Source organism: Sinohyriopsis cumingii, chromosome 15, assembly GCF_028554795.1.
Source record: "Sinohyriopsis cumingii isolate HCF-2022 chromosome 15, ASM2855479v2, whole genome shotgun sequence".
Taxonomy (NCBI): Eukaryota; Metazoa; Mollusca; class Bivalvia; order Unionida; family Unionidae; genus Sinohyriopsis; species Sinohyriopsis cumingii.
In genome coordinates this window covers 8,213,089-8,233,587 of record NC_142975.1, presented here as the reverse complement: position 1 = coordinate 8,233,587, position 20,499 = coordinate 8,213,089, and the positions used below count along the sequence as shown (strand labels likewise).

Sequence of the window (20,499 nt, the reverse complement as noted above, 5' to 3'; positions counted from 1 at the left end):
CCAACCTCTTGAAAATACTCTGAAGTGAAATGAAAATATGTATTCTTTATTCAACAAAGAGTCCATGGCTCATTCCTAGAATACCAACTAATATACTAACATAGATTATTCTAAACTATGTATGGCTTCACATGTACCATGCATTATAAGAAGACTTGACAATATTATATATATATATATATATATATATATATATATATATATATATATATATATATAATGAAACACATGAAAACCTAGTATTGGATTCATGCTTGAAAGGCAAGTAATTTCTCATATCCTAACGACAAGTTCAGGATATGATGGAAGTCAATATAAAAATAGGTTTTCCTGCTTCATTTTCCTTATTAAAATTTATATGGAAAAAATGTCCATTTCTAGTAGACTTGATGAGAAGAGAAATATTTATACGTGTATTTGAATTAAGTATTGTAGTCCTTCCAAGACTACTAAAATAAACTAATTGAACTGGTAAATTAATTGAGAACACAAGGAAGAAGCTCATTTTCTGTCACTGTTTTGTGCACAGACCTTTTCTTAAGGACCAGCAGACTCCAACTACTATATCTGAGGCAGTAGAAATATGCAGGTATCAAATTGTATATGTTTTCAGACCTAATATACATACAACAAAGACTGATTTTATGGTGTGCATGAGTATACCTTCCACTGAAGATGGGGATCCAGCATGAATCACTCTATGCACCTATCTAAGGTCTGCCCCCATTCCAATTGCAATTGTCGCAGAAATTATTTTCATCTGATTGTTTTCACTTGAAAGATAGCACAGAATATATTCATTTACTTTGCAATATTGTGGAGAGCGGTATTGCACAACAATGCAGTTTTCTTCCTTTTTTTGTTCCATTGTACAGTTGATCACCTAGAAGTAGCTTAGCTTGCTCAATAGCTTTATCACATCATACAAGTCTTGTGTAGACTATTGTTAAAGAAATGCATGAACCGCTCCGGTGGCCTAGTGGAGCGTTCGCCTTGGATGCGGGAGGTCGTGGGTTCGATCCCCGGCTGAGTCATACCAGAGACTTAAAAGATGGTACTAACAGCTGCCTCACTTGGCGTTCAGCATTAAGAGGTTAGTGTTAGGACTGGTTGGCCTGGTGTCAGGATAATGTGACTGGGTGTGACATCATGCTACATGTCTGTGGCATTATGCCCCAGTGCTAGACATCACTATAAACTGCCACATTGCAGACATCGTAGCGATATGACTGAAAAATTGTTAAAGCTACATTAAAAATCAAAATCACATCACATCCTTTTTTTCTCCATTGTACAGTTGATCACCCAGAAGTAGCTTAGCTTGCTCAGTAGCTTTACCACACCATACAAGTCTTGTGTAGACTATTGTTACAGAAATGCATGAACCATTCTCCTTTGTTCTAATAAGGTCCTCAAACAGTGAATTGAAAACAGTCACAAGGTTAAGTTGGTGTTGTGTCACTTGAATATGGTGGTATAAGAGGTTTAAGTACTATGACTTTGCACTGTAGGTAGAAAGGATTCAGTTCAAAAATCAAAGTTTTTCCATATCCTGTGGGTAATACAACAACTAAGTCTTTGGATTCTCTCAGGTTGTACAAAGCATCAATTTGTCTGGGCCTGAGCCCAGTAATTGGTGTCTGTGAAGTAAGAATTGTCTGGTTATATTTCATGACAGCTCGTTTGAGATTACACATCTAATCTAAGTAAGCCATCTGCAAATAGGATGAACATGAGAAAGCTTTGATAATTTAACACTGGGAAACAACCATATTTATGAAAGTTGCTATATATCAATAAATGTACATGTGATTAAATTAATCTTTTTCAGTCAGCAAATCAATCTTAGTATGAAGCCATTTATCATTCATGCAGTCTGTCTTCTGAAATATGTTTTACAAATACATGTATCATATCATTAAAATGATGAGACTTTTAATGGCAATAAAAACTACCTTAATTTATTTGAAGCAAGTTTTTTCTTAATGTGTGTGTGCACATGTGTGTTTAAAGATACCATTACTATCTGAATGATAAAAGATATTCAAGACCATACAAAGTGTTCTGTGTCATCCAGTTTTGTTGAAAACTGTTGAAGTTGGAAAAAAATCCTTTGAAAATGTTCATTGTTACTACTTACCCCCTTTTTTAGTTTTTCTTTCTATAGCACATCTTAAGTTGAAGCCCTCTATGTTTGCACATACATGGATCTCATACATATACTTGATGAATACTTCACTGATTAACATTTATCCGAGTTTGAGTCACATTCTGTTGATGCATATTAAATAATTATCATGAAAACTACATGCATCATGATAGGCTGGCATGTGTTTCAGTAGTAATACTGCAGAAAGTGTATGTTGAATGTGTGTTTAAGTTGATGTTCATCGTAACACAAGTATAATTGATACTACATATTGAACTCTTTTGAATCAGTCGATATGAATGTTACATAACTTATTTCTTATTAATGAACTCATTTGAGATTATATATACGCACAAAACAATCATAAGACATGCTGCCAAGTTCAGTTTTTTTCTTCCTTTCATATGTTTATACATGGGCGTAAATTGAAATATGTATCACATTTGCATATAACTATATGTATTCAGTTATCAGATGACAAAGAGAAACTAAGAAAGTCAAATATGCAAGTATTATATTTGATACATTTCCATTTAAATCAAAGTAACTCAGAGTTACTGCTGTCCATATTTAATCATACAAGGCTCAATGATTTCTTCAATGTACATGTCAATGTGTTTTATTTGTTTTTATATTTAAATCCAACAACGCATTTGGTTAAATTGAGAAATCACTGTTAGGACATATATTTGGATGAATGATTGTGACAATATAAGAAATGAAAATACTGTTGAATTTCATGTCATACTTCACTAATGATGAAAAGTACAAAATAAATATGAAACGCTGTCTCAACTTGTCTACAGTGTTATCTTTAATAATGCATCTCTCAACATTACATTAATACTGAAAAATTAAGTTTATACTAAGTTTTGGAATTTTATTGACTAAATATTGAAAACAGCATTCATTATGGAAGCAAATCAAATTAGTGTTGAGAACATTAAAACTTCTGTACAGTGCTTAACATGAAATGTACTAACATTGTATTTAAGTTATGATGATATAGTGAGTGAATTTTGAAGAATCTTACCAATATAAGAATGTGAATGAAACCTGAATGCAGTTCATGGTTTGTTTTGGAAATCTTGCAACACAGCAGCACATTAAATGTTTATCATGTGGAGACAATTAATGTGCCTTGCCTAATAAATATAATATATTTACAGTAATATATCAATATCACTGTAAGTGGTGTAACAAGAAATTTGGCTCCTACTCTCCCAAAGACTTATTGATATGGCCCACTCCCAATAAAGTTTGTCTGATGTTATTTTAGGCTCCTTCACCACCACCCCAGTTTGCAGGGGATGCTATGCCACTTTCTTTGAAGAAATCAATTTGAAATGGAACTAGCAGTAAGAAATGTCCAATGTTAGCCAAATTGTTAGCCTAATAAAAAAAATGGTTGGTATTTTGGTAATAATCTTTTCAAAATGTGGGTTGTCATGTTCAACGATACATCAATATCAGTTTAAAATTGATCAAACAATTTATTTAAAATGGAACATTGAGATGATGCTGTCTAAAATATTCAGTTTTTGGCAACATCCCCCCCCCCTTCACTGAAGGGATTTTGATATTAACCTTTGGCCAATTAAGGATGTCATCTATCACCTTATACCAATTCCGACGTAATAATTATCAAGTAATCGATAGCAAATGGAATGTCGTACATGATGCAGTCGAAATATGCAATATATGACAAAATGTTGTCACTTTAGCCCCTTCGTAGTAGAGGGTTGTTATATCGATCCTAATATTTGACAAAATTTGGACTGTCATGGAAAACGATATATTCATATTTATATAAAATTGGTCAAGGAATTCAGTGCAACTAGAATATTTTAGATGACACAACGTGAAATATGCAATATTTGCAAAACAATCGTTACCCTCACCCCTGGTAAAATGGGGAAGATATTTTCGTCTTAATCTTTGGCAAAATTAAAGCTGCCGTACATAACCTCATATCAATTTCGATGTAAAATTTATCAAGGAATCAATTGGAAAAAGATTTTTTGAGATGACGTATTGGGAAACGTGCAATATTAACAAAATATGTTTGTGTGTATCCCTATACTTTGTCTTCGCCTAATGGTATAAATATTTGTAAAAATACCTACGTAGCCGATTTGCTGGTTAAGCTTGAACACAAGATAACTACTGCTATAGTTAAACTCGAAAGTATTAGTAAAGTTTGCAATGTGTCACTAACAAACAGAATATTAAAGCAATAACTCTGCCACAGTTAGATTACCGAGATCTCTCCATGTGAAGCCATTTGTTTTGATCACGTGACAATATGGCGTCGGCGTTCGACTGACTTAGTATAGCGGAGGGCAACGCAGGGAGCATACTAAGCAGGGAATCAGACTATATATGTTTAATATTGAAAACCATTTTATCTTTATTTTGTTTATTACATTTTTGTAATTAGGAACTACTGCAAAGTCTTTTCTAAAAGCAGGATACAAAACCACAAATGTTATTTTATAAATATTAAATCTAATTATTATTGTAAGTTGGGAATGTGCGGGACCGCGGTGGTGTGTATGTATCGCAAACATGTGTACACGGCAATATCCGAAGGTACGATGGAGCGATTGGCCGTAACAGGACATATCCAGGAACGCTATATTATTGCGGTACTCATTGTTCTTATCGGTACATATTAAAACTGTTTTGCTATTGCTGCTTACTTATAATTTATAGCGTTTCACTGACTTTCCCTCTTCCTATCAAAAATCTTTTTCATACGAAGCTCGTAAATTTAAATAAAACAGCATATTGTGGCTGACCAAGATAAACGAACCTTGGGTGAACAACTTTATATTATCGTGGTATTTCCCTAACTTACGTATGGTAGCACACAGGTATTGTTGTCGTTGCTGGGTTTAACGCCATTTTTCAGCACACGATAGGCTATGCATGGCGGCCAGTATTAATGGTGGAGGAAGAACCCGGGAAAACCCCGGGAAGAACCACCGACCCACAAGAAGCTACTGGCAAGCTTTCTCACATACCCACATTGGCTGAATCTTAGACTCGAACCCACGCAGACAGAGAGCACGCAGGCATAATAATAACATAAAATACAACTTACATATGAGAATAAATGTCCAAGCGTGTACTGGCATAATATTTCCACAATAAACAAAAGGATCCAATGATAACATCGAACACACAAACGTAATTCAAGTTAAGATCTATGAATAATAACATTACAAATTAAAAGCAATTATTATTTAACTTTATATGAATTTTAAATGCAATGTGGGCAAAGAAATGTAAATATATAACAACTATTGTTAATATTATTACTGAAATAGTACTGTTTTCAAGAAAGTTTAACTGTTATTATATTCTTTTTTTACGTACGTGAAGCAGGTCCGACAAGAGGGTTGGGGTTGCAACCGGGGATATATCCCCGGGGCCCGGGCCCGTAAGGAGGCCCAAGTCGAACAATTTTAAATTTTACAAAAGAAATTTTTTGTTTTAACAAGAACTAGGAGAGACCCTGGTGTTACTTACCCCAGGGTCCGTGATCGCTCTCAAAGGCCCTGACTAGAAGTATGATCATAAGCAACATTTTAAAAATTTGGTCCAAGCGAGACTAAGCCAATACAGGTATAGCAAGTTCGACTCCAGGTTTTTGATGATTAACGTAAATGCATGCACTTTACACACAAAAAAGTGATGTTCATTCTTTTTCATTATGAACTGATAAAAAATGTTGACATTTTAGAGGAAATTGTGCTGTAAGATATCTGCTTCCTTATTGACAAAAACTTTACATCTGTAAACAACCGCTAGACGGCGCGTGTCCAAAATTAAATGGAAAATCCCGTTTGCCGCGATAATACAGTGTTAAAGGCACAATAGTGCAGAGTGTCGGTAATTTTGTGAATGTTACAGATCATGTAACTAGTGAAATGTGTCGACTTATAAGCTGAAATAATTCAAAATAACCCTGAGTTTGAGAAGATTAAATTGGGCAATTGATAAATAAACGAGAGAAAATGAATTTCTGTGGGGGCCCGCTTTAATTGAAACTTGTAGGTCACGAACTGTTACGGAAGCCCCACGTGACCACAAAAACGTATACGTCATCTTCGTCCAGTGGGCGGGTTATGAGTCACGTGGTTGCAATTTAAATATCTACTATAAACAAAAATGGCGGACACACATGCGAGTCAAAAACGTAAAGGTCCCCCGCGCTTGTCGCTTTCCGATAAGAAACGTCGAAAAACTGTCTTTGTAATATGCCCAAAATTGATGTGATCGGCTGATTAATATTTCACTCGGTGACTGCATTGTGTGTATTGTATGTTGGGGTGGAATATATTATTTATTTTGTATAACAGCGTGCTCATAAAGGTAATATTGTACACCTGTCAATTATCTTCGTGGGACAGGTTTTTTTAAATTCGGCGAGGGAACTTAGATACATTTACAAGCGTTATCATTATTTATATCATATCTATCCCTCTCTCTCTCTCACACCCCCCCTTAGGTTAATTTGACATGCACATTACTTGCATAAAAGTTTAATAACCTTATCATGTAAACGTGATGGAACAAATAATAAGATTTTATTGCACATCTTTCAACTACTTGTAAATCTATTATAAAGCACTGTATTGACTACAATTACAAAAAGGATCTCTAGTCATGATAGCAAAGGATGTTGTAGTGCTACCAGAATATATGGTCGGTAGGGCTGTCAAAAATAACGAAAAAACCAACCCGGGTACCCGTTGCGAAATTTAACGGTGTACCCGGGTACCCGTTAGCACATGAATGACATGTACAACCGTAGACCAACTAATTGTTATCCCCATTTCTTTAATATTTTGTATGGCGATAGAGGCTAACCGTGTAATGCACTACTCGGTCTGATGCGTCCGCACCGATGTAGCTGCGAATGATCTGACCGCACGCTATTAATTAATAAATTTATTTAGAATGACCATTGTACACAGATGGTAGGTATAATCCAACTTTTAATGATCACTGTGATCAGCCGCGTTAAATCCTTTAGAACACTCACCTTTTTTTAAAGTATAAGTCCTTGTTAGAACAGACCACGTTTATTCATCGGCTTTTGACCGCAGATTTGAATTACCCACGCATGCGTGTAAAGCAGCTTTACCACATTATGCCCCAGTTATACCACGTGACCACGCAGTCGCGGAAGTGATATTATTTTGGAAGTATAATTCTTAAGATAGTTATGACAAAAACGTAGTAGTATCGAAAGTGGAAATATCGGTATATGTATGATGGCTAACTTTCAAAATTAGCAGCGCTAGTCGACTAGAAAAACAACGAGCTGCTCAAAGATTACTTTGAGGCATTACGAAGATTTCAAGGTGTCTAGGTGATAATTGTTCATAATATAAATTGTGGGATTTCTTTGACATGTGTGTTCGGAAATCAAAGGTATCCATCTGGATTTCATTAAAAGAGCACGCGATGTACCGATCATTTAGCACCCACAATCAATAGTTATCGTCTACAAAGAGGTTTATTACCTGTAGAACAATGCTATGTTTTAACCTTGGTATATAATGCCTCGGGGATAACGGTTTGTCCTGTTGCACAATGCCAATGAATTTTATTAATCCAAACAGACTCTCTGATGTATTGTTTATTTATATTAAGCAGGGATCTGGTTTCTAATTAAAGCCATAGCTGTCACACCTGTTTGAAGTGGTTGGCGAGTGTGGCGATTTTTTTTTACGGGTACCCGCGTTTACGTTTCAATACCCGGGGTTTTCAATACGGTCGGGTACCCGAGTACCCGTTGACAGCCCTAATGGTTGGCAGATTGTTATCAGTTAAAGGTTTGAGCTGCAGTCAAGTTAGTTTTATTGATGTGAATTTTTTAAAAATCTATTATTATGTATTCTTGCTCAAATGAAGTATTTCAGTTCTAAGTGTTTAACACAGTGCACAAAGAAACAGATTTAAAACATAACTTAAACTACAAATGAATATTTAATTCATATTTTAAGTTACAAAGAATATAGCAAAAGATGAACCCCAAGCATACAGAACCGATGGCCAGTACATTTTCATGCTTCACATCAACACCTGGCTTTTGCAACATACTGAGAGAATCAAGACACCTTCAGTATCTGAAGTATTTGCTATTGAATCAGGAAGGTAAAAATGACAAGTTTCTTGCAGATTTTTTTTGTGTTTGGGTGGGGGTTGTCTTATAATTGTCATTCTGCTGAAAACAATGATGTAACAAATGCAATGCTGATAAAGGACATTATTATAACTGCCAGCAGGTTGAGTTCCCACTTCATGCTTTTCTTAGTTTGAGTTCGAAAAAAAACCTTGAATTTCGCTTTCTCAGAAGTGGGGTTGGGTATTTGAACTGTGCCACTTGATGCATAGAAAAAGGCATAATCTGAACTGTCATTGTTTTGGTTATGCAAAAAAGTTCCAGTATACTGTGCTGGCTAACCCAATAATCACAGCTGTTTTTTTTTCCCCACTCAATACTTAGAGGACCAGTGATTGTATATTGAAATTGTGTCTACATGCCTCATATGCTTTCTTTATGCCGTTTCCCATTTATACATGTATCTACGTCCCACATGCAGTTCTTGCTAACACCCTCTTCCCATCTATCCACTTAGCTCATGATGAATGCACATAAGACATATTTAATTTAAAAACAAAATACTGAGATAACATTTGAAGTTTGTTTTTGTAAACCACTGGCAGTTCATTAGAACTTTATTCATTAGCACTGGTGATATAACTTATTTGGGATTTAATTTACAGTACTGTAAGTTCTTTTTAAATTTCATTTTTTACTCTTGGGAATTAAATGACTTGTTGGTTTTCACCCTTTACTGTTATGATATAAATCAAGTTGTCTTATCACTATGGGGTCACCATAACAAAAGAGACCAGCTTTAAGTGCTAAAGGTATTGATTGTGGCATTCTTGCAGAGTATCTTGAGGAGTGTCCTAAATCACATCACCAATACACATGAGTAGATCCTCTCACATGGCCAAGGCATTAATAAATGTCTTCATGAACCTTACCTGGAGAATGAAGAGCTGACAAAGCCTTGGCTTGATGAAGATGATCCCAAGAAGAAAGCCAAAGTGCTGGAAACCTTGGCACAGGTGCTCTTGGACCAAAGGTTCCTAAACTGTGGAGTATTACTTAAATTTCAGGTATGCCATTTCAGGATTGCAACAATTGCATGGCATTTAAAAGAAAAATGTGAAGAACACTTTAAATATTTTTATTCTCAACTAAATAATAAATTACTGTATATATTTACCATTTGAAGATCTGAATAAGTTAGAATTCATAAGATGTGTGCACATGATACATGTATGGTGACTCTCCTTCTCAAGTCTTTGGTAATTTCAGGTATAATACATGCACATCAGGTATAAAAAATTCCATGACACTCTATCAATAAACATTTCAGTAAAGATTTTACTTATGCAAAAATTACCAACAGTAATGATTATTTAATAACTGTATTAATCTGCTAGTAGATTACAAATAACACGTTACAAGATACATGTTTTTGATAATTGCAGAAGCACTGCTGAGCTTGAAGTTTTTCATCAGCAGATCATGATGTACAGTGCCAAGAGATTTTCATACATCCCTCCTGTGTGCAGGATTAGGAATGAGCTAGCTGCTTTGGATCACAATATCCATAGTGGCTGAGGTGTAATGAGAAACAAAGAAGGGGAGATAGTGTAGTGCTTGTTTCACTACAGGACATTAGAAATAATTTTATATATTGATTGTGCATTATGATCCCTGCCTTGAGATCAGACGAATGGAGTATTATTCACATGTACAAGTCATGAAAACATTGTATTAGATACAAGTCATTTTGCAACAATCGGCACACATTTATTATTTGTGGTAAGGAATCTTAATATTTTCATGCATACAGATCTTGTAATTAGTATTGTTATCATTCTAGTGGATATTTATTTTGATTTGAGCAATGCAAGTCTAATAATTAGATCCAGTGATATGTATAGCACTTTCCCAGGGGACTGACACACTTTATTAAGGACATATGGGGTTTATGGAATATCCTCAGGACGTTTGGGGTAGATGCTGTCATCATGATGATTACTAGCTAATACCTGTTCATGAAAACATGTTGCTTTCTGACGGAATGGGCAAAAATGCATCCTGTCTCACATAGTATTTGTGGATAGAACAAATAAGAACAAAAACAACCCCTCAACAACTCCTTCTTGGGAACTGATCACGAGGCTGTAATATTGGGTAAAAAGTTAATATGGGTTAGCATGGGGATGCTTGTCACACATGTTAAGAAAATAAAATTTTCTTTAAAACAGGCATCAATGTTACAACAAAAAAAGCGGCAGATGGTCCATCTACCCTTGCAAGGAAAAGAAATCATCCCCACATCAGGGAGCTTATAAAGAAAGCCCTCATCTGTCAACTTGAGGGAAAGCAGGGTATGCAGAGGAGAAGAGAACTAAAGGAAGATGATCCCAGTAGAATTTGTAGAAACCTGGCACCTCAAGAACCACCATCAACTCTAGTTTTGGTGTGGTGAAGGAGATCTCTCGATTTTAATTATGTAAAATATGAAACAGTGTCTGATATATGGAGGTGTCAGCTAAGGCAGGTTACACTTTATATAATATCCTGAAATATCAGTAGTTGAAAATAAAATAATGTATAATATTGTATCTGCAGTTGCTGAAAACATTTTATATTGATTATTTATGATCTTCGTGCCCATCATGTTTATAGGTAGAAATAAACTGGTGTTAAAAAAAATCTGAAAGCATTATTGTTTGATGCAATATTATGTGCATTTATAAGAAAACAATGAATAAAATCAATTGTATTCATTTATATACAAACTCATACATGCAAGAAAGTGTTTAAGTTCATGCAAGCCTAGAGGGGATGAAGCCAGTGTATTGTCCATCTGGATATTTGTCATGTATCTGCCAGAAACAGCAAGAAGGAATTACATGTCTCTGTCCAGACCCCAGCCTTCCATGTTGCCATAGTATGAACTGCCTATAGGTAGCATGACTGTTGGCACTCATCAAGTCAGCTTTACTGTTGAGGACAAGAACATTTTGTCTGTACATCCTGGACAAGGCAAGTACATCCTCATCAAGGATTAGATCTTGAAAATCTGAAAAATTATTCCAATTGTATTATGCTATTTCTAAAATGTAAAAAAAATATATTTTAAGAAATAATAGGAACATGTGCTTATTCAAATGTTATTCATCTTCAATCAGCAAATTCCACTGTGAAATACACGTGGATCAAAACTACACATGGGTTTTATTTTGACATGAACACTGAGAGTTCTATCGCAACTAGAACTGATAGTTTATGTTAAGATGGACAGCTCAAAGTTTTTGGGGAGCATTTCTAGAAGTCAGAGACTCATACATTGGGATCAAATAGGAATGGCTGATTGCAGCTTAGATTTGTTTAGTATCGTGAGGTACCCACATTGAAATCAGGTAACGAAAAGAATCTACTCGATGAGTATCAGTTGTAAATTAAAACAAAGTCCTTATCATTTGCACGCATGTCTGTTTTTGGACGGCTTACAATTTTAAAATTCTTTCACAGTGGTTGCAAAGAAATAACATTTACAACAATCATGTTTGTACATCAATTATCAATCTTTGAGAGTCCACCTTGGAAATGGAATTCATTGTAAATGTTGTATTGTAAGAGTAACTATCAAAGTTTTAATTCTGTTTGTAAATTGGTGCAGTATTTTGATTTTATTGGTACAAAGTGCAAGTTGTACATTCATAGGCATGTGCTACACATATCCTGTATACAGAAAGAGGTTTTCTGTAATGTAGCCAACATACCTGTCAAGTTATTCATACCTTTTGTGATATACATTTTGTACATAAAAAATTTAAGCTTTGGCATTAACACACTTAAGGAATATATAATAGTTATTGAAAGAATTAAAGAAATTTCAAAATTGCCATTGAATCAAGTTATACAGAAATCATTTGCAGTAATCACCAGTTCAAAGGTGGAAACATTGAATGCCAAGCAGACTGGGCAATTAAAATTCTTACCCAAAAATGTTAGATCAGATATGAAGAAAAAAAAGTTTCTTGAAAGCCTTCATGTCAGTCTTAATTCTGGATAAATAAAACAATTTAGGATTATTAAGTCCTTATGTTTATCATGATATTGCATGTATAGTATTATCTTAACATATTTTGGGGCTTTAGAAATACACATTAAGGCATGCATCATATTTAAAACAGAAGAATAAAAGTGTAGTATTTATTTCACAAGACTTAAATGGCTATATGAATTCTGTACATGTCTAATTTTTTTTAAAAACAACTGCAATCTAGTCAGGTCTAATTGCTGAACTCGAAAGTAAGATTGCATAGACTTTTTGTTACCAATTTGTATTTTAAAAAAAATAAAACTAATAAATGTATTATTGAAGTTGGTTTATTAATTAAATTGAAAAAAGAGCAAGTTGACCTTAATAGTATTGATTGTTTGTATGCCACTAGCGTAGATCACTAATACCTATATATGAAATGATTTTAGCTAATCTACCTTTAGGCCCTCATACAAAGGAATTTATCTATTTTAAGTGTATCTCTGAAGCCGCTGTATATATTGGTTTGGAAGAAGGAAATAGAGTTGGCATTTCTAATGTCAACTGGAATACTATTCCAGAGCAAAGTTCCAGAGTACTGGAAACATTTTTTGAATAATTCCTTATTTGGTTTGGGAATTTTATACTGTTTGGTAGACATGGATCACAGTTGTGGAGTATTACCAGGTAGCCTATACTTGAATAGTGATTGTAAATATTCAGGAGCACTATTACCGGATATCATGTACATTAATTTGGCTTTTCTCAACCGGATTCAGTCTTTAATAGGTAATAATTTTAACTTACCAGCTAAAATTTTCCTTGCTTACTTTCTGGATTGATATAGCCTGAATGCACTTGTTTTAAGATGTGCCAGCTTTGCTATGATTTTATCATTTGAATTGCTCCACACTGTGTTACAGTAGTCTAAATAGGGTTGTATGTAACTGTTATAAAATAGTTTTCTGTACCTTATCCTACTGAAAAGCCATAAACTTGAATTAACTTTTTTACTGACATGTTCAGTCCATGATAGGTTATTATCTACCAAAACACCAAGTAGTCTATCATGACAAACCATTTGCAAATTTGTATCCTTCCATGTCAGACATAGTTCATCACTACCAAGATTTGTTCTTTTTTGCTATGTTGAGATAAGTAATATTTTAGTTATTCAACTTTTTACCACTATGCCATTGCATGTGCACCAGTTGTCCAGTTTGTTTAGGGCATCCTGTAAATAAATTTATAGTTTGTGCTTTGTGTTTTGGATGTCTGACAATGTTGTGTCATCTGCATAGAGATCTGTAGATGAAATTGAGCCCCTTAGTAAAAAGTGGTAGGCCATTAATAAATAGTATCAATAGTAATGGACCTAAAATTGAACCTTTTGGTACTCCATATCTAATTGTTCCAGGTTCCGACAGAACATTATTTATATAAACATGTTGTGTTCTCTCACTTAAGTTTGAAGTAAACCATCTAATTGTGCTTTCATCACATTGGTTGATTTTCAGTTTCGTAAAAGAATTTCATGTACACCAACCCATAAACTTTCCTGAAATCTACAAATAGAGATCCTATTATTCAACTTTGATCAAGTGGTTGAAGCCATTTATCAGTTAGAGAGATCAAGTCAGTCTCACATGAATGTTTCTGTCTAAAGCCTGATTGAATAGGGTGTAACAGCAACTGTTTCGTTAAATATGACATGAACGAGTCATGGACATGTTTTTCAATCAATTTTGACAAGTTTTGGTTGTATTGAAATTGGCTGGTAGTTATCAGCATCATTCTTAGAACCAGATTTGTGCATAGGCATTACTTTTGCAGTTTTCCATATTTTGGGGACAGGTGAGGTTGCAATATTTAAATTGATTATGAATGTTATGCTATCTGAAATAGCTGAGGCAGAAGTTTTAATGAGTGGTGGACCAATTTGATCAAGTCTTGTAGCTTTCTTGATATCAAGTTTACTGAGACATTTTTTAGCAGTTCTTTTTATACCTGTGGGATAGAGAAACATACCTCCTTAGGGATTTTTCAGTTCATTATAGTTTCTATCACTGGTTCTTTTAACTTAATGGTAACTTTAGTGAAAAAAATCACTCAAAACATTTGCAATGTCAGTGTCATCAGTGACTTTTGTGTCATTATCCAGAAATGAGTGAATTTTATTTGTCTGATCTTTGTGTGTTACCTTAATGAGTTCACTGAAGACTTTCCAAATGGAGTTTGTGTTGCTCTTTGTGTTTTCAAGCATTGATTGATAAAAAGTATTTTTTTAACCTTTTCAGTCATACTTGTTATGTTATTTCCCCATACTTGATATTGTGCATGGTTTCCCATAGCCTTCAATTGGTCTCGTGTCTTCATAGTGTCTAGAATTTCAGTAGTGAATCAGTTAGGTTGGATTTCATACTTTACTCAATGTACTTTTAGTGGTGCATGCTTAGCGAATACATTCATAAATCAGTCCACACCCTTAGAGCTTCACATATGTCATCAAAATTTTGGATAATATTCCATGGAACTTTATATAGGTCATCTTGAAATTGTTATTTACTTCAATTTTGGAAAGATCTGTAAGTGATAGTTTTGTGTGTATGTTTCCTATTTCTGTTGCAATTAACCTTTGTTGTCAAAAAAGTAGGATAGTGGTCACTAAGACCAACATTTGGTACATTAACATAAGCCACATTGTTTGGTAGGTTGGTATAAATGTGATCAATAAGAGTGCTTGATATTCCTGTTACACTTGTGGGCTCATTTACCAGCTGGACTAGGCCTAATGATTCAAAAAATTCTATCCAGTTACTCCTTATTTGAGTACTGAGTAGGTCCTTATTTACACTGCTGAGTATATATGTTTCTTTCTCCTGTGCATGCACATTTTCTATTTGTTTCAAAGAGTTATTATTCCAAATTGCTTTGGAGGAAGGTGACCTATAAATGAAACCAACTAGGAATGATTCTGCATTATTTTGAGAAATTTCCACCCAAATATTCTCAATTTCATGTGACCCCAAGTCAGGTCGCCTTTCTGCATTTACATCTTGTAATGTATACAAGACCCCACCCACCCCCCGGCAGTCTCTCTGTTCCTGCATAATGGTTTATTGTAGCCTTGACAGTGAAATAGACTATCATTGTGGCTAGCATTTAATTTGGTTTCAGTGAGTCCGAAAACATGCATATTATTTTCCTTGGAAGACAACATTAACTTAATCTGTTCTATTTTTTTTCCACTATACCTTGTACATTTAAGTGACCCATGTTAAAACCTTTTGTATTTAGTTTCATATCAATTATATGTATTTCATCATGCAATGGGGTACTCTATGAGATTGTCTCCATAATACTTTTACCATTTTGGTATCATATAAGGTGGCCATATAAATGAGGTGGCCTCTGTATTTTCTATGGTATCTGTGCATAGTCTTCCTTTATCAAATCATATTGGGGTGGGGTGTTGAGTAGCAACAAAAAGTAAAGCAGTTTAAACATACATTGTTTGGTAAAATAACTAATCCTTTAATACAAGTATGCATTTTCTAAGTTGTGCAAAACACTACTGACATAGATATTAGAGTCTTTGCCAAGTTACTTAGTACCAAACATTTTTCAGTATCTATCAATAATTGTTTTGCAAGATATAAATAAACAATTACCCTCATTCTTGTCTGCCTTGTCTGAACTATGTGCAGAGCTTGGTCAACTCAGATTTTAGGCTGCACAGCATGTCTTACTCCTCTCCCCCATTTGGTTTTTCAACTTCTTGCTCCATGCCTCATCCTTCCTCTCCCTCTTCCTCTTAAAGGTCGTTCTAGAATTGAGCTTGAAAGTGAGCTGATTTAAGTCTATCTAATGAATTTTAATATGTAAATGTATTTCATAATTTGAAAACTAATATATTCATGATTACTTATCAAACTTATAGGAATATAGTGTTAACTTTGGATCAGAAATTAATACATGAGAGGTTGTGATTTGATGGAAGTTTTTTTGGGCTGGATCAGGTCAAGTGTTGGGTGGGGTGGGGATCCAAAATTTAAAAAGGGCCCCTACTTTCCTCGAATGGGTACCAAAGCAAAGTCTATGTGTCTATTTACTCAGTTTGCACAATACCCAATAAACATGTGCAAGAATAAAGCTGTGGTCAAACTTCAGCTGACAAGTGACTGTACGTTTGTGTGTGTGTACTTTTTTATGATCTGGCCATTAGTTTTCAACCTGGATTCCATATTCTAGTCGCAGATTTAAAAAAAAAAGAAGCTTATTTAAAACCTTGTGTATGTAAAGTATTAACTTGGAGAAGCACACAAATTCTTTTCCGCTTTGTTTGAAACGTCAGAAAGATGGGTGTTAGGGGTCCACTGGTGACAATCTGGTTAGAATTTATAAATAGATGAATGAAAATGCTCAATTTTGAGCATTTTTAAATATCCTTGATGCTTTTCATTTATAAAATTGAGTGGTGGGGACGTGAGGGAGTACGAATTCTACTGGGCAAGAAATAAAGTGAGTACCCGTGGGTTTTTGCAATACTGTACAGAGCACGTCGATTTAAATGATTCTCGTACCAGAAAAACTTTGAAATAACACTATAAAAGTAGTTCTACATACATTTCATTGTTTCCTCTCAAAATTAAAATTAGAAAGGAAAAGGATAAGAAGAAAAGAACGAGATCAGAAGAAGATCGTACTCACCGTTGTTGACATTTTGGGCGGTCTCGTAGCGTGGTTGTGTTTTACGTCATCATCTTCAGTGTTTACAATGTGGCCTATAATTATGCAAATTTCGGTCACCGGAATTATGTGTGTTATTCATTCGGGATCTGCCGATCACTGCCGAGCGGGATTTCAACATGGAGACGATAGATTCGTTCTCTATGTACGAAGATTTCAGAGAGCTCGTATTTCATAACGAGAACTCTATGTACTTGATATTACCCCAGAAATGCCTTTTAAATAGTATTTAATCAGTTGATATACATAAATGTCCCAACATTTTTGCAAGAAAATTCACCCTCAGCTGCACTATTGTGCCTTTAAGTATATCAATTTTAGAAAATACCATTATCGTGGAAATCAGCAAGAAAAAAAACAAAAAAAAAAAACAAAACAGCAACAACACCTAATATATCGAAAGTTGATATTCCTTAAAATTGTTCAGATTGAATTCCACATGTATTTCATTACAGAATTAGAGCAACAAGTTTTCCGAAAAATGAGTTGGCTGGCTTTGGAAACCTGTACAACTTTCTTACATATCATTCTGAAACGTACGCGAGTCGGTTTCTAGGCAGCGCACAAAAGACCTATAACGAGTGACTTATAATGTTAGAATTTTACTTCCTTGACGCGAATAGAGTGTGTGTGTGTGTGTGTGTGTGTATATATATGTGTGTGTATATATATATATATATATATATATATATATATATATATATATATATATATAACTTTCCAAGTATGAAAACAAAGTCATATGGACAGCGTTCTTTTGCATACCAAGGCCCAGCAACGTCGAATGAATTGCCCACTGAACTTAGACACAAAGACACAGTGATCACATTCAAGAGGGCTCTCAAAACTCACTTATTTCGACAGCAAGAACAAACTTAAAGACCTAATAATGATTCCTACCTGAAATATTCTCAGCATGTTTTTTATTTTTTTTAATGTTTTTCTAATTTCATGTTGTTTGTTTTTGTAATGATATTATTGTTTCTAATCTTATAGGTGTTGTCTAAAGTTGTAAAGCGCTTAGACCTTCTAAAGATTAGGCGCTATACAAAGTCCTCATTATTATTATTATTATTATTATTATATACAAGTTCGTCAGTTAATGCCGACTTCGTTCGATTATTTGTAACTTCAGTGTATCATTATTCATAAAGTGATAAGCAGGCGAGAACAATACGTCGTATATATTACTTTATCCAGGGTCACACACTTCTTAGATGTTACTCGCGCTCGGAGAATTTTGTGTAGCAGGTTTAAGCATATTCAGTATAAAGCGAGGAAACGTTTGCACATTGATCCACGCCAGTTAACGTCTGCAGTTTGGTTTCGAGTTGGAAGAAGGGAATTTGACGAGTTAAACAAAAAGTAGGTGACATGAGAATTAGATCGGCTATGCCTAATCCTACAAATGTAAGACGTATCACGTTATTTGTGTTTAGTGCTACCATCACCCTCAAAACAATAATTTCGGGCGATGCGTCTTACGTTGTCGGAATAGACAACGCCACCCCCAACCCCACTGTCATTCTATTTTAATATGTAACGATAAGAACATTAACTTATAAATGCGCAAGGTATTTTGAAAAACACGTTTTCAAGCTGTAACGTTAACTTCTTTTTTCGCCATATTTTTACTACGACTTGTTTAGGTTTCCAAATAACGGCTCATTGTCCTTATATTCGGACAAACAAACGAGGCTGAGAACGGAAGCAATCATCTTATTATTTCAGGTTAGAACCCCCATCCCTAGATTTTCTTTGTAACGAGCCCCTGGGCTTGCATGGACGTGTTAACATGTCTGGAATGTTAGATTTGTGCGGTATAGTTCTATACGGTTTAAGACATCGACCCTGACATTTATATTTTGCCTTTTTCGGTCGACACAGAAACGTAAATGTCAGGGTCGATGCCTTACATAATATTGTAAGATTATGTACGGTAGTAAATTGTTAAACTTCATTACACTTTAGTCCCTTGTTTAAGAAGTGACAGTTTTGAAGAAGAAAAAAAATCGATTTTTATAAGCTTGTGGTTACATTAAGATATAAATGTAAAGACCGTTGGTAACACATTGCCTAGTATTGTTGATGACAATTTAACTAGGCCTAACAGTCTTGCTCTAGATAGATAATAGTACTGAAAGTACATGTAAGACTGTTAAGGCGTGAGCAAAGACATGAGTCCATGTGGTTGATAACAATTCTTGAGGCTATATTACAGCACTGTTCCTCACACATCTGCATAGTAAATGGTCATTAAACCTTTGATGTGGCCCTCATAACCCTTTGTTGATTGTGCTCTGCATTTTAGTTAACATAGTTGAAATACCATATGAACTTGTGGGTCTGTATCCATCCTACATCATCCATTTTGTGCACATCTTGTGTCATCTCTCCATCATCAGTTGCTTGTTATCACACAATGGAGTTGACATGGATCAGATTGGAAATATATGCATACTAGTATATCATTACAATCTTTTATGAATTTGATAATGAGTGAGATGTATGCATATTAATGAGGTGCATCTGGGACGAGTTTGTTACTACAATGGAGCCATACCATATTGGAAGTAAGATCAGCATCTGATGGGACGAGTTTGTTACTACAATGGAGCCATACCATTTTGGAAGTAACATCAGCATCTGATGGGACGGGTTTATTACTATAATGGAGCCATACTATATTGGAAGTAACATCAGCATCTGATGGGACGCGTTTATTACTACAATGAAGCCATACCATATTGGAAGTAACATCAGCATCTGATGGGACGAGTTTGTTACTATAATGGAGCTATACCATATTGGAAGTAACATCAGTATCTGATGGGACGCGTTTGTTACTACAATGGAGCCATACCATATTGGAAGTAACATCAGCATCTGATGGGACGAGTTTGTTACTACAATGAAGCCATACCATTTTGGAAGTAACATCAGCATCTGATGGGATGAGTTTGTTACTACAATGGAGCCATACCATTTTGGAAGTAACATCAGCATCTGATGGGACGAGTTTGTTACTACAATGGAGCCATACTATTTTGGAAGTAACATCAGCATCTGATGGGACGAGTTTGTTACTACAATGGAGCCATACCATATTGGAAGTAACATCAGCATCTGATGGGACGAGTTTGTTACTACAATGGAGCCATACCATATTGGAAGTAACATCAGCATCTGATGGGACGCGTTTGTTACTACAATGGAGCCATACCATATTGGAAGTAACATCAGCATCTGATGGGACGCGTTTGTTACTACAATGGAGCCATACCATATTGGAAGTAACATCAGCATCTGATGGGACGAGTTTGTTACTACAATGAAGCCATACCATTTTAATTCGCTAATCATGTGAACTTGTACTACATGTCATTTTACTCAAATACACTAGAATATACTCAAATATACCCATCAAATATATCTTTGGCATTA

At 34.9% G+C, this 20,499-nt stretch overlaps 1 protein-coding gene and 1 long non-coding RNA gene across 4 annotated transcripts in view; one reads left to right on the top strand and one right to left on the bottom strand.

The window, feature by feature from the left end:
* The first annotated feature begins 6,965 nt into the window (after window positions 1-6,965).
* LOC149781228 (uncharacterized) overlaps window positions 6,966-20,499 on the top strand; it is an 82,172-nt gene continuing 68,638 nt past the window's right edge. For 2 of the 3 annotated variants that reach the window (XM_089935313.1, XM_089935311.1), the window contains exon 1: window positions 18,182-18,420. The gene's annotated coding sequence lies outside the window, so the exon portion shown is untranslated. Of the gene's footprint in view, window positions 7,533-18,181; window positions 18,421-20,499 lie in introns of those variants that run through there. The other variant, XM_089935312.1, reaches the window with a different exon arrangement.
* On the bottom strand, window positions 11,027-17,639 carry LOC149781229 (uncharacterized). The gene is made up of 3 exons (XR_016414659.1): window positions 17,017-17,639; window positions 15,978-16,132; window positions 11,027-11,340 (listed from the first exon to the last, which is right to left on the bottom strand). It is a non-coding gene; the product is annotated as an uncharacterized LOC149781229 (long non-coding RNA).